The sequence below is a fragment of the Schistocerca nitens genome, chromosome 8 (assembly GCF_023898315.1).
Source record: "Schistocerca nitens isolate TAMUIC-IGC-003100 chromosome 8, iqSchNite1.1, whole genome shotgun sequence".
Taxonomy (NCBI): domain Eukaryota; kingdom Metazoa; phylum Arthropoda; class Insecta; order Orthoptera; family Acrididae; genus Schistocerca; species Schistocerca nitens.
In genome coordinates, this window is record NC_064621.1 from 415,734,592 (window position 1) to 415,747,986 (window position 13,395).

General features: G+C 44.7%; 1 protein-coding gene across 4 annotated transcripts in view; it reads left to right on the forward strand.

Annotated features, from left to right (window-relative positions):
* The window catches only part of LOC126198561 (leucine-rich repeat-containing protein 24-like), a 438,607-nt gene that overhangs the window by 109,037 nt on the left and 316,175 nt on the right, over positions 1–13,395 (forward strand). The gene's annotated exons all lie outside the window — the stretch shown is intronic.

Consider the following 13,395-nt stretch of genomic DNA (forward strand, 5'->3'; position numbering starts at 1 on the left):
CTCAGCATCTCCGCAATATGGTGAATAACAACTATCCTTATTCCTCCTTGTGATGCAAAAGCAGAAGAACCGCATTCACATCCGCTAGGTCGCATTCGTCCATTTCGTGGCAATAGTGAGGCCCAATGTAAACACTTCTGGCCCGGAATGTCCAAGATTATAATAAACGATTGAAGTGATTTCATAAATTCACTGTAGGTACATTGACATACTGTCACCAGACTCAACACTCATGTAGAAAAACGTAAAAAGTTTTGTACTGTCGTAGCCGCATTTCAGACTTCTGCCACCAGAGCGCAGCAGCGAGCAGTTAGGCGAGATGCCGACAGGCGCCGAAAAAGCGTATTTTCTACTTGAAATGGTTTCACGGCAGTGTGACGCAACGGAGCAACGACACTTCAGAACGAAGTTCAACAGAATTCAACCAAGTGACAACTCCATTCGGCAATATTAGTTTCAGGTTGCATCTGCAAGAGAAAATCAGCGGATCGGCCTGCAGTGAGTGAAGAAAAGGTTGACTGCGTGCGAACGAGTTTCGCATGTAGCCCGCAGAAGTCGGCGAAAAATGCAAAAGAGCTCAACATACAACAGCTGACCGTTTAGAATATCTTGCGGAAACGACTGAAGCTGAAGACTTACCGCTTGCAATTGCTACAAGCCTTGACTCCCGAAGACCAAGTCAGATGCTTCGAATTTTCGGCACGGTTGCAAGAGCTTATGGAAGAGGATGGGTTTTGTCCGAGACTCATCTTCTCTGATGAAGCAACATTTTTTTTTTTTTTTTAATGAATGGCACAGTGAACAGGCACAATGTCCGAATCTGTGTCTGGACATGGTGGAAAACTGGTTCATGCGACAACTGGAGACCGACTATGTGGACTTAATCTAACAAAGGGATGGTGCTCCAACCCACTTCCATCATGCCGTTCGTGAATTCCTAAACAGAAAACTGAGAAAGCAATGGATTGGTAGTGGTCGGGTTGATGATCAGCAATTCGTATCATGTTCTTCACGCTCTCCCGACCCAGCCACAACGACTTTTGGGGTTATCTGAAATCTTTAGACAACATAGTTGTCTGGAGACAACAGAGATTGGTTTACTTATAATCAATTATTCAAAATGACAGTCACAATCGCATTATTTATTTTACCGACAACCGGTTTCAACCCGCGATGGGGTCATCTTCAGGGCAATTTACACCATTTGGTCACTCGCTGGAGTCGTCACCCTGCCTGTGCACGGTTGGTAACTATCAAACCGTGCACGGGCAGGGTGACGACTCCAGCGAGCGACCAAATGGTGTAAATTGCCCTGAAGATGACCCCATCGCAGGTTGAAACCGGTTGGTGGCAAAATAAATAATGCGATTGTGACTGTCGCTTTGAATAATTGGTTATCTGAAAGATTTATTGTTCACTCCTCGTCTACCAACAAACCTGTGGGGTTTTCACGACACAGGAATTACGACATAATGGATATGGCCCAGCCGAGTTTATCCCAGAATGTGCAACGTTACACTTCCTGTAGACGGCACTACGAGCTCGGATCGACAGTGCTTTTGTACACATTTATAAGGACATGCTTTGATTATCGACTTGATATTTGAACAATCAGTAGAGAGGTGCATATGGAGCACTTGTAAAATCTACGAGATCGCTTCAATCATTTATTGCTACAAACATTGCCGATAATGATGTCCCGTATATGGCTGAAATTCGTGTGACCATAATGTTGGAGATCAGTAGTATCGGGATATGTTCTCGGTGTTTTTATGGCGTACCTTAAGATTATGCTCTGTCTGCCTCGGTGGCAGAGCGGCGGCTTGCTAACTGAAGGAGCCCGGTTTCGATTCCCGTCTGGGTCGCATATTTTCTCCAGTCGAGGAGTGGGTGCTGTGCCGTCCTTACGTTCGTGTCGTCATAGCTGGCGTTCCAGTCTTGAGAGGGCTGTATGGGCATCTCCCGAAAGCCAAAAAAATAAAAATAAAAAAGACAACATTATGCTCTGGACAGTCAACAGGAGGCGAGAAGCGCAGTTCACTGTTGTTTCATGTACCTAGTGGGTTTTCACGACACACGAATTACGACATAATGGATACGGCCCAGCCGAGTTTATCCCAGAATGTGCAACGTTACACTTCCTGTAGACGGCACTGTTTCACTGGAACGACTGTCTCCATCATAATGTTTTAGATTCGCCTGATCCCAGTATAGGGGTAAATAAATTACTCTTTACTTGGTTTTCCTGAGTCACTTCAGGACCACTCCGAGATGATTCCGTCAAGAGAGCCACGGTCGATTTCCTCCGCATCCCTTTCAACCGAGCTAGTGCCCTGTCTCTGACGGCCGCACTGTCGCCGGGACATTACATTCTATCCTTCACTCCTCTCCTTTTTCTCCCCCCCCCCCCCCCCCCTGACACTTTTCATCAGTGTCCACTCTTTGTTATTGTGTGGAGACCAGCCCCGTGGCCGCGACTGCTTATCTTCCTCTGATTTTGGGAGTGGCGCTGGTACGGGAGCGAGGTGAGTGAGCACGTGGTGGCAGACAGCGTTTTGTTTAGCCCGCGTGCCCTCCGCGCTTCTGCTGACGGATGAGGCATCCGCCGTCGCCGGCCGTGGTTTTATGCGCGCCTCTGATTGCAGCTGTTAGCGGTAAGCGGAAGCGGCGCGACCCGCCATTAATCATGGCGGCTCTCGATCAGCTCCGGGCACCCCACAGGCGCCCAACAGTCGCGCGCTCGGGCATTAGTCACCGCGGCCGCGCGACCTGTCGGCGCTGGCGTGCGCCACCGCACACCGCCATTACCGACGTCATCACCCTCGCTTACTGGCAATACGCTGCCCCGTCTCTTCTGAGAACCCGGCGTCGGAAGCGGCTCCGTTCTGTCGCATTTCATAGATTTTCTTTCTGCCCGAAAGTAATACAGTTGATGAACAAGATAACGGCTATGTTGCTATTGGGGTTTCGTGAAAAAAAAAAAGTCTAGATCGCTCAATAAAATTCCTTATTATGCCGTTTGCAATCTACAATTCAGCGCCAAAGGAAATGTATTCAAATACAGAGATACGTGAACAGGCAGAATACAGCGCCGCTGTCGGCAACGCCTATACTAGATTACAAGTGCCTGGCGCAGTTGTTAAATCGGTTATTGCTGCTACAATGGCGGGTTATCAAGATTTAAGTGAGTTTGAACGTGTGTTGTAGTCGGCACACGAGCGATGGGACATAGCATGTCCTAGGTAGCGATGAAGTGGGGTACCGTGAATATCAGGAATCGGGTAAAACATCAACTCTCCGACATCGCTGCGGCCGGAGAAGGATCCTACAAGAACGGGATCAACGACAACTGAAGAAAATCGTTCACAGTGACGCGAATCCTACCCTTCCGCAAATTGCTGCAGATTTCAGTGCTGGGCCATCAAGTGTCAGTGTGCGAATCATTCAACGAAACATCATCGATATGGGCTAGTGTACCCTTGATGACTGCACGACACGAAGCTTTACGCCGCGCCTGGGCTCGTCAACACCGGCATTGGACTGTTGATGACTGGAAACATGTTGCCTGGTCGGAAGAGTCTGGTTTCAAATTGTATCGAGCGGATGGACATGTACAAGTATGGAGACAACCTCATGAATCCATGGAGCTACATGTTAGTAGGGGACTGTTCTAGCTGGTGGAGACTCTATAATGGTGCAGTTGCAGTGATATGGGGCACCTGATGCGACTAGATACAAGTCTGACCATTGACACGTGTGTAAGTATCATGTCTGATTATCTGCATCCATTCATGTTCACTGTGCATTCCCACGGACTTGCGCAATTCCAACAGGACAATGCGACACCCCACATGTCCAAAATTGCTACAGAGTGGCTCCAGCAACACTCTTCTGAGTTTAAACACTTCCGCTAGCCACCACATTCCCCAGACATGAACATTATTGAGCATATCTCTTACGGATCTATGGTCAGCCCTGCAGGATTCATGGTGTCAGTTTTTTCCAGCACTGCTTCAGACGTTAGTCTAGTCCATGCCACGTCGTGCTCGCGGGGGCCCTACACGATATTAGGCAAGTGTACCAGTTTCCTTGGCTCATCACGGGACCCTCGTGCCTATCTAACGACTGCCAGGGGCAACAAAAATTTTGTTTTCAGTATCTATACGTATATAAAGAATAGTCTCTGGTTCTTTGGTTCAAATGGCTCTGAGCACTATGCCACTTCACTTCTGAGGTCATCAGTCGCCTAGAACTTAGAACTAATTAAACCTAACTAACCTAAGGACATCACAGACATCGATGCCCGAGGCATGATTCGAACCTGCGACCGTAGCGGTCGCTCGGTTCGAGACTGTAGCGCCTAGAACTGCACGGCCACTCCGGCCGGCTCTGGTTCTTTTATTCCCAGTACATACAAATCTACAGTTTATTCCGATCTTGATGAAATTTTGCACAGTTAACTTTAAGAAAAGTGGGAAATTACAACCTACATAAGATTTCGTAATCTGACTTGAAACATATATCTCTTTGTCTGCTTATTGCGAGTTTTCTACACCACGCGGCGTCTCTCGCATCCAAGTTTCCATCTCCTTCATCCCTGCCAGTCCTCTTCTTGCACGGCCCTATCCTGCATCGCACGCCTCACTCCATCTTCCCAGAGTAGCGGGGTCTTCCTCTTTTTCTGTGTCGTGAAGGTCTCCAGCGTCATATTTTAGAGGGCCATCTTTCCTCTGATGTTCTTCTAAAATGTCCATACCACGTTAGCCGTTTACTTTCAGTTGTGTCTACAATATCTACATATGTTCTCGTAGCACGTCTTTACTTATTTTGTCTCTTCTTGCTACTTCACAACTTCGTCTCCAAAACTCCATATCCATTGCTTTTAATTTCTCCTCATAGACGCTGGAGACTTCTCACTGTCCAACACCACACAGAGCAATGGTGTCAACTGCAATTTCATGTAACCTTCTTTTCAAATTTTATGACGTCGTTTTATTCCAGATAATGGAGTGTAACTGCTTAATTGCCACCTTTCTCTTACCTATTCTGTGCTTTATTTCCTCGTTTCTTCCACCTTTACCCAAAATGATTGTCCCTAAATATTTATATGAACAGCTACACTCTACTGTAAATCCGTCATCCATAACAAGATCTCTCCCTGTGCTTTTACCAACCACGAATTCAGTCTCTTGTGAAGTTAATCTTCATGCCCCACTGCTGATACTCAACTTTAAGCTTTCTTAACATGTGAGACACATCCGCAGATATTATCGATAGAAGCCACTCTGTTCTTCTACTTCTTCAATTTCCCTCTCAATTTAAGTTTTAAGTATCTTACTATACAATTTTGTTATATAACTGGAAACTGTGTTGCCTCGACAATGTGAGCAGTCTCCTTGCTTCTCCATTTAAATACGTTTGTGATGAACCCTTCTTTAAACTCGACAGGCATTTCCTCTCCAGTAAGACAGCGGTTAAGTAGGCTTGCGAGCTGTTGAAATTACACGTTTGGCCCTGCCTTTAACAACTATATGCCTACAGCTCCTGGTCCTCGTGCTTTGACATTTCTGAATTGCTTAAGCGTATCCTGTACTTCCGCTGTTGTTATCCCCTGGATTTCTGTGTCACGTTCGTGCCTTTCCAGAAGTTGGGATCTATCTTCTTTAACTAATTTTTCATAGTTTGTCTCCCTTGTAACTAGGCTTATCAGCTGTAAGTTCATACCACTTCTATCATTTGTTCTTAGATGTTTTATCACTTTACACGAGTCTTTGGATTTTGAACTCTTTGTGCAGTTTTCCATTTCTCAACATTTAAAGTCCCACGTACTACTTCTTGCTCTAATTATTGTTTGCTTCGCCTCTATTCTCAGTCTTACATACCTGCGTCTATCATCAGCCTTATTGCTCATAAGCTGTCTATTATAGGCCTCCCGTTTACTTCTTCGCCTTTGTGGCAACATCATCATTCCACTAATCACTTCTAAATTTGCCAGACGTGTTCTCAATTACTCCGAGACTTTCAAAGGCAGCTTCATGAATAGCTCTCACAACTGTCTTATTTGCTACTTCCACTGATGTACCTTCCCACTCACTCTAAGCTTGCATGAGAAGACAATTGAAGGATTTCGCAGTAAACTTAGCTCTTGCTGTAATTTGTCCAGTGTCTCTACATTATCGTTAATTTTTTTAAAGTGGGACTGAAGTGCCCACTGAAGCAGAAGACTCCATTGCAGACTCTTGTACGATTACTTTCTTTCTCTATAGCATAATCAATTATAGACTGTGACGTCCATGTAGGCTGCGTCCGGGTATATTTATGGATCTCTTTTGTGTGGGGAAGGCCATTCCATATTTTAAGACTGTACTGTCCACATATTTCTAGCAGCCTCTTGCCATTATCATTCACAATATCCTCCCCAAATTGGCCTACAACCTTGTTAGCATCCCGCTTACCCACTCTTCCATTAAGATCTCCTAAAAGATGCAACTCTTTCCTAGTGCCAATTCCATCTAGGTGGTTTGTCAAATCATTAAGGAAATTTTCTTCTAAGCTTCAGAAGCATTATTTGCGGGTACATATGCTGCGATGTTCGCTACATCGCATCCTTTCAGCTTCATATCCACACGCATCACTCAGTTTACCCACACGCATCACACGTTTGTTTACGCAGTCCCATTTCTTAATTGAGTCTTTCCACATTTTATATACCGCAACGGATATCCCCTTCTTCGCCCAACAGTCTTTGTTCACTCCACTGTAAATGTGGACATAATCATGTGTTTCCTCTACTACGTTACCTTTCTTTCTTGTTCCTATTAGTGCTATTGCGTCTGCATTGTTCTGATGGATTTCCTTGAATACTTGTAGTATTTTGGTTGCGATTCCACGGACGTTCCTTGTACCAAAATTTATACAGCGTTTTCGTTTGCAGGGTCAATTCCGTTTAATTCCGATTTGTTTCCAAAGCTTTACTCTTGGATTTTTTGCAGATTGAAGTTATCCGAGCGATCGGCAGCAGGCTCAACGCCTCAACCCCTACCCTACAGGGCCAGGTAGTTTTCAGTCAACGTTTTCTTCCTTTATACTGATTGTCGTTCTGGAGATACTGAGGTCCTCCCTCTCCCTGTCGCCGTCGTTGGAGATAGAATAGGAAAGTGGAAGAAACCTTCAGGCCCCGAAACCTACTACAGTTGCGGTAAAAAAAAAAAAAAAAGAGAGAGAGAGAGAGAGAGAGAGAGAGAGAGTTGGCCGAGACAGACCGATAGAAAGGAAATGAGAAAAAGCGTGACACAAGTAAGTGCAAGGGTTATCAGACTTAGCTAAGGGTCCGTGTTAGGGTAGTACTCCATGGGGACGTGAAACGTATACCGGGTGGCTCAAAAGTCACTGGAAAATTGGTTAAAAGGAAACGGTTTCCAATGTTCAGTGACTTTTGCGCCACCATGTATGTAGGTAATATATAAAGGGGAAAAGGTTGTTACCAAGACTGTTTAAAAGTTCGTGAACGATTTGCTTCAAAGTTATTGGCCGATATACTTCAGTTTTCTACATTTAGATGAAACAATGAAGAAAATCAATGAAAAATAAAATGCCTGACAAACGAAATATTCCGTGGTAAAATGACAGTAATTCCTGTCGCGAGAATACATTACAGCGGCAAAACCCGTTGTGGAGATAGTACCATACGTCATCAATAGATCGCGGGACGACAGAAAGCTCGAGAATTTGTCAGAAACGTGATTAACACTCTTGTTTACCGATTAGTTGCCGTTGTTACATTTGACATATTCCGTAGAAGATATTTTAGGTCATGTTTCACAATTTTTTTTTTATTAAAATCCACAGTGCCGTACAAACGCTAAGGCAGGTTGTGGGCATAGTACCAGCAAAAGTCACTAGATCGCGGGTCGATCAAAAGATCGAACAGAACCCGAGATTTCTCGAAGTATGACGTAAACCGTTCGAATATTTCGAGTCGCGCTCAAACACAGCGCAACTTGAAACGATGAGAACTGAGCTGAAACAATAAAGACGAATACTCCAAAAACGCAATGAGATAGTTATTGCAAAATGTAACGACAGATGTACGCAATTAATCATCTTTTTATATACGTGAAGACGTATTCATTCGTGGCATTCTGTTGACACCCAGTGATTTAAATATGTCCTTCGTTTTAAGGAGTTTGCAGTTTCCCATGCATCTTTCATTCGCTATGAGTATCAACAACGCGCTGTGTGTGGCAGATACTGAACTTCTCGGGCAACGCTCGGCACTGGAGCTAGTTTCATATAAACAAAGACCGAACTTATAAAATGCTGGTTTAATCTACTCATTAGGAGATATAACCCTATGTGAAAGGTTTAGCACTGTAAGACAAGTATTGGGTTATAAGTTGTGTACACGACGTGTCCCAGGAAGAATGGTCACACTCAGGTGACAAGACAGGAATAATCATTAGAAGCATGTGGATATTTGCCCTATTCCGAATGGATTCCGGGACAGAACACTTTTAATGTGCTAGTATATTTCTTATTTGTTTTGTGCGTTATTCAATATAGAAAAATGATTTTTAAAGCCAAATTCTATAGAGCGGTTCCAAATTGGTATAGTGCGATGTATGTTTACCGATATATGTCAACAGAGACAGTAAAACAGAACAACAGCCAGCTGGTGCTGCATGGCGGTAGAAGGCAGTGCTGGACAAGGTTGTGCTATCACGGCTGGAGTACTGGTTATTCTCCGTGTTTTACCGTGCCTGTTAATATATATCGATAAAACAAATATCGCACCAGACTAATTTGGGACCGCTGTGTCGAAAGGCCAAGTAAAATAAGAAAGTACATTAAATGTGTTACGATTCTCATCGTAAGTTGTTATGATGACAGGTGGCCAATGCTAAATAGAAACATATTTTGCAGGTTTGGCAGTGAAGTCGGTAAGGAGCTGGCTGCATTGTCTCTATCTGCAAGGACTGAAATAATTAGTAGTCGTTGGTACAAAAATAATATATATTGTACTTGTGTTACAGGCTTCTTCATACGCTGCATACATATAATTACAAACATATATAGAGAGGCATTACTTATGCCATACTTTGCTACGCGCCTTGTTAGAGATTGCTTTCTATCAGCTGAAGGCTATGCTACATTCGTAGTTGACGTCCCGAGCAAGAGTGGACGAGAGATCGCTAAATATTTGTAGCAAGCCGCGGAGCGGCGCTAGTCTCGACTCGCCGGTCCAGCGATATCTATTACGGACCGCGGTCGATATCTGCAACCCCTAACAAGTGTGGTATCGAACGTTGATACCTCAAAAGTGTTCTCTCTCGGGGAGCGTTTCGAATAAGGTGCAAGTTTGAATGAAGCTTTTTGCTTCAAATGCTACATCAAGCCAAAAATGATGAAAAATGAAAACGTTAAAAAATATTTTTAAAAGTTCACTCAGTACAAACTTAGGCCTTACAAAACAAGGTTAAATGTCAGCAGTGAAAGCCTATGCCTAATCGGGACATCAAATAACAACTCCGTTGAAAAAATTATGCAAAGATGTAACCTGTAGCAGACAAGTGGCGCTAGTCTGAAGGACGTTGCCTTCAGATTTTACTATTTTTTCCTTCCTTATTTAAAAAAAGACGTTCTGTAAATTACAAACATTCAAGGACCAATAATAAAACACAATTTAAATTAGAATAGTTTCATAGACATAAAATTAACCGTTCGTATTCGTTGAATGTGCTATTCAATAGTAGTACCAACCTTAACATTAAATACATTTTGCATCAACACAATGTTGCGACCTGTTAAAATTACACGTGTGTGAATGATAAAAACTGTGTCCTCAGCATTAAAACGTAGCAAACATTATACTAGACTTGTAAAACAGATTGGGCAACGGCCTTGCCGCAGTGGATACAACGGGTCCCTTGAGATCACCGAAGTTAAGCGCTGTCGGTCGTGGCCGGCACTTGGATGGGTGACCATCCAGCCGCCACGCGCTGTTGCCATTTTTCGGGGTGCACTCAGCCTCGTGATGGCAACTGAGGAGCTACTCGACCGAATAGTAGCGGCTCCGGTCAAAGAAAACCATCATAACGACTGGGAGAGCGGTGTGCTGACCACACGCCCCTCCTATCTGCATCCTCGAGTGAGGATGACACGGCGGTCGGATGGTCCCGATGGGCCACTTGTGGCCTGCAGACAGAGTGCTTTTTTTTTTTTGTAAAACATATTATAAAGAATAAAACATTCTGATTATTAAATAATGCGGAAGGCAGCTCTTTCTTGCGGAAGAAACAGCAACTGGTTCCCCGAAGCATCCAGTTTGCTGCGTAAGTAGCGGGAGCTCCGCCGGCTCATTCAGCACAGCACACTCGACGTAAGGCACAGTGGGAATTTTCGGAAAAATCAGAAAAACCAGTTAGGATTAGATTCAAATTTATCGTTCACAGTTGTTTGCGGAGCTCTGTTTCTGTTGGCAAAAATTTCTAGACTCTTCAGTATGTTTAAGGTATCTTCCTTTGGGGATTTGTGCGACACTTTCATGCTTTCACCAACTTACGCTTCTGCGTTTTTTAGTGTGTCGTCAGTGCGCAAGCACTTTCATCATAGGAGTAACCACCAAACCTTGTCATGAACGCACTTCCGGTTTGTTCTATATAAGACGTTTCACAATCGTTGCAGTTTATTTTGTACGTGCCCCAGTCACTGTATTATGTCATGTTTTGTTCCAAATTTTTGCCGTAAGCTACTTTCCAGTCTACCTCTAGTTAAAAAGCCTATACTGACATTGGCTTTCTTGAAGCTGTGAGCAGTGCTTTTTTGAACAAGTCGTTGTTGTTGTTGTTGGTGGTGGTGGTGGTGGTGATCTTCAGTTCGAAGATTGGTTTGAAGCTCTTCTCCACGCCAGTCTCTCCCATGTAAGCGTCTTTATCTCTGCATAGCTACTGCAACACACGTAAGTTACATTTTAGCCTTGCAAGCAATGAAACGGAACACATATCTAAGGAAACAAGTTTGATGACAGGTGCTGTGGTTACGTTCGAAGATGGGCGTGAAGGCTGATGCAGAAGTGGGAGGTATCGACCAGGTATGCTGGCCGGGGACTTCAAGAGCCACAATAGCTCTCTATGAATGGGCAGGAGGAATGTGACCCGAGGGAAGAGCCTGCGGGTCGGTGGCAGTCTCTGCCGTTGATCGCAGGCAGGTGGGGAACCAGACGGCCCTGGCGTGCTTGGGCGCCCAGAAAGGTATCAGCGTCCTCCAAAAACTGCGCCAACGATTCACAGCCATGCACTTAAATTACGCATGTGCTGTTTAATATAAAAACTGCTCCCTAAATTCAAGACATTCAAAGACACTCGGTCTCCCACCACTATTTACTTTTTCAGTCTCGCTGTTAACATAAAATTACATCAAAAGCTAAAGTAGCATGAAAGGAGGAATCGGACGCTGACTGGCTGCTCAAACATTTATTAGGTGAGCTGGTCAGGAAACGGCACTGCTCGCGAAAGCTCTTCACCCTGGGCGCTCGAGAACGGCGGACGCACAAGACATTCCTGGCTACTCGCTATTGCACAACGTTGATGATATATTGTGTATCAGTTACCTTGCTCCTTCGGTGTTTGTTTTCCCTATCTAGAAATAATTCGTGGCCTAGCCGTTTTAGTACAGATAAACGTGATGTAAGATATAAATAGTGTTTCCGCATAGTAAGTTAATCAGAAATGTAATGTAGGTGGAGTGTGGTAATTGTAATAAAAATTCTTATCGTGACTTAGTTTTGTTAATTCCGAGTTGGTAACGTGGCGGCGATGTTGATGTCTTTTATTAGTTTCTGCTGGTGTTCATATGCTGTATGCAGGGTTTTGGGTGTACCCGTTGTGTGACTGGACTCAGAGACCGAGTTACAGGTGGAGGTGAATTGTGTTTGAGGAGAATAAAGCGGACCGCTGGTTTCTGCAGGTAATTGAATCCGTACATGCAAGCATAATAAAACAATATCATTTTAAACCCTTAATGCACATGTCTTATACCCCACCGCAATTTGCTTACTCTAGTCAAGCTTTGTTCTCTTCAATTTTACAATTTCAACGCCCTCCCCCTCCTCTCTCTCTCTCTCTCTCTCTCTCTCTCTCTCCCCCTCCCCCTCCCTCCCTCCCTCACACACACACACACACACACACACACACACACACACACACGTACACACAAAGTCTCCACCAAGACCAAACTGCCGACGATTCCATGCCTAAGTATGCGTTCCTATCAAAAAATTTCCTTTTCAAGAACGCTTTTCCTGCTACTACTAATTTAAATTTTATAACCTCGCTGCTTCGACCATCGTCAATTAATTTGCTGCTCAAAAAGTCATGGGATACCTCCTAATATCGTATCGGATCTCCTTTTGCCCGGCGTAGTGAGCAACTCGCCGTGGCATCGAACCAATAAGTCGTTGGAAGTTCCGTGCAGAAATATTGAGCCATGCTGCCCCTACAGCTGTCCATAATTGCAAAAATGTTGCCGGTGCAGGATTTTGCTTACGATCTGACCTCTCGATTATGTCCCGTGAATGTTCGATGGGATTCGTGTTGTTCGATCGGGGTCGCCATCTCATTCGCTCGCATCGTCCAGAATGTTCTTCGGACGAATAGCGAACAATTGTGGCCCGCTGACATGGAGTATTGTCATCCAGAAAAACTGCATCATTGTTGGGGAACACAAAGCCCATGAATGGCTGCAAATTGTCTCCTAGTAGCCAAACACAACCATTTCCTGTCGCCGCGTGGGTTAGCCGTGCGGTATAAGGCGGCTTGTCACTGTTCGCGCGGTTCCCTCCGTCGGAGGTTCGAGTCCTCCCTCGGGCATGGGTGTGTCTGCTGTCCTTAGCGTAAGTTAGTTTAAAAAATTTGTGTGTAAGCTTAAGTACCGATGACCTCAGCAGTTTGGTCCCATAGAACTCCCCACAAATTTCCATTTCCTCTCGACGATCAGCTCAGTTGAACCAGAAGACCCAGTCTATGACATGTAAACATAGCCCACACCATGCCGGTGGAGCCACCTGCTCGCCCAGTGCCTTGTTGACAACTTGGATCTATGGCTCCGTGGGGTCTACCATCAGCTCTTACCAACTGAAATCGGGACTTACCTGACCAAGCCACGGTTTTCCAATCCAGTCGTCTAGGGTCCAACCGATGTGGTCACGAACCCAGGAAAGGCGCTGCAGGCGATGTTGTGCTGAAAGGCACTTGCGTCTGCTGTTTTCTGCCATAGCCCATCAACGCCAAATTTCGCCGCACTGTTCTAATGGATACGTTCGTCGTACGACCCATATTGATTTTTTGCGATTATTTCACGCTGGAACAGCTGACAGCTCTATGGAAACGCCGCTGCTGT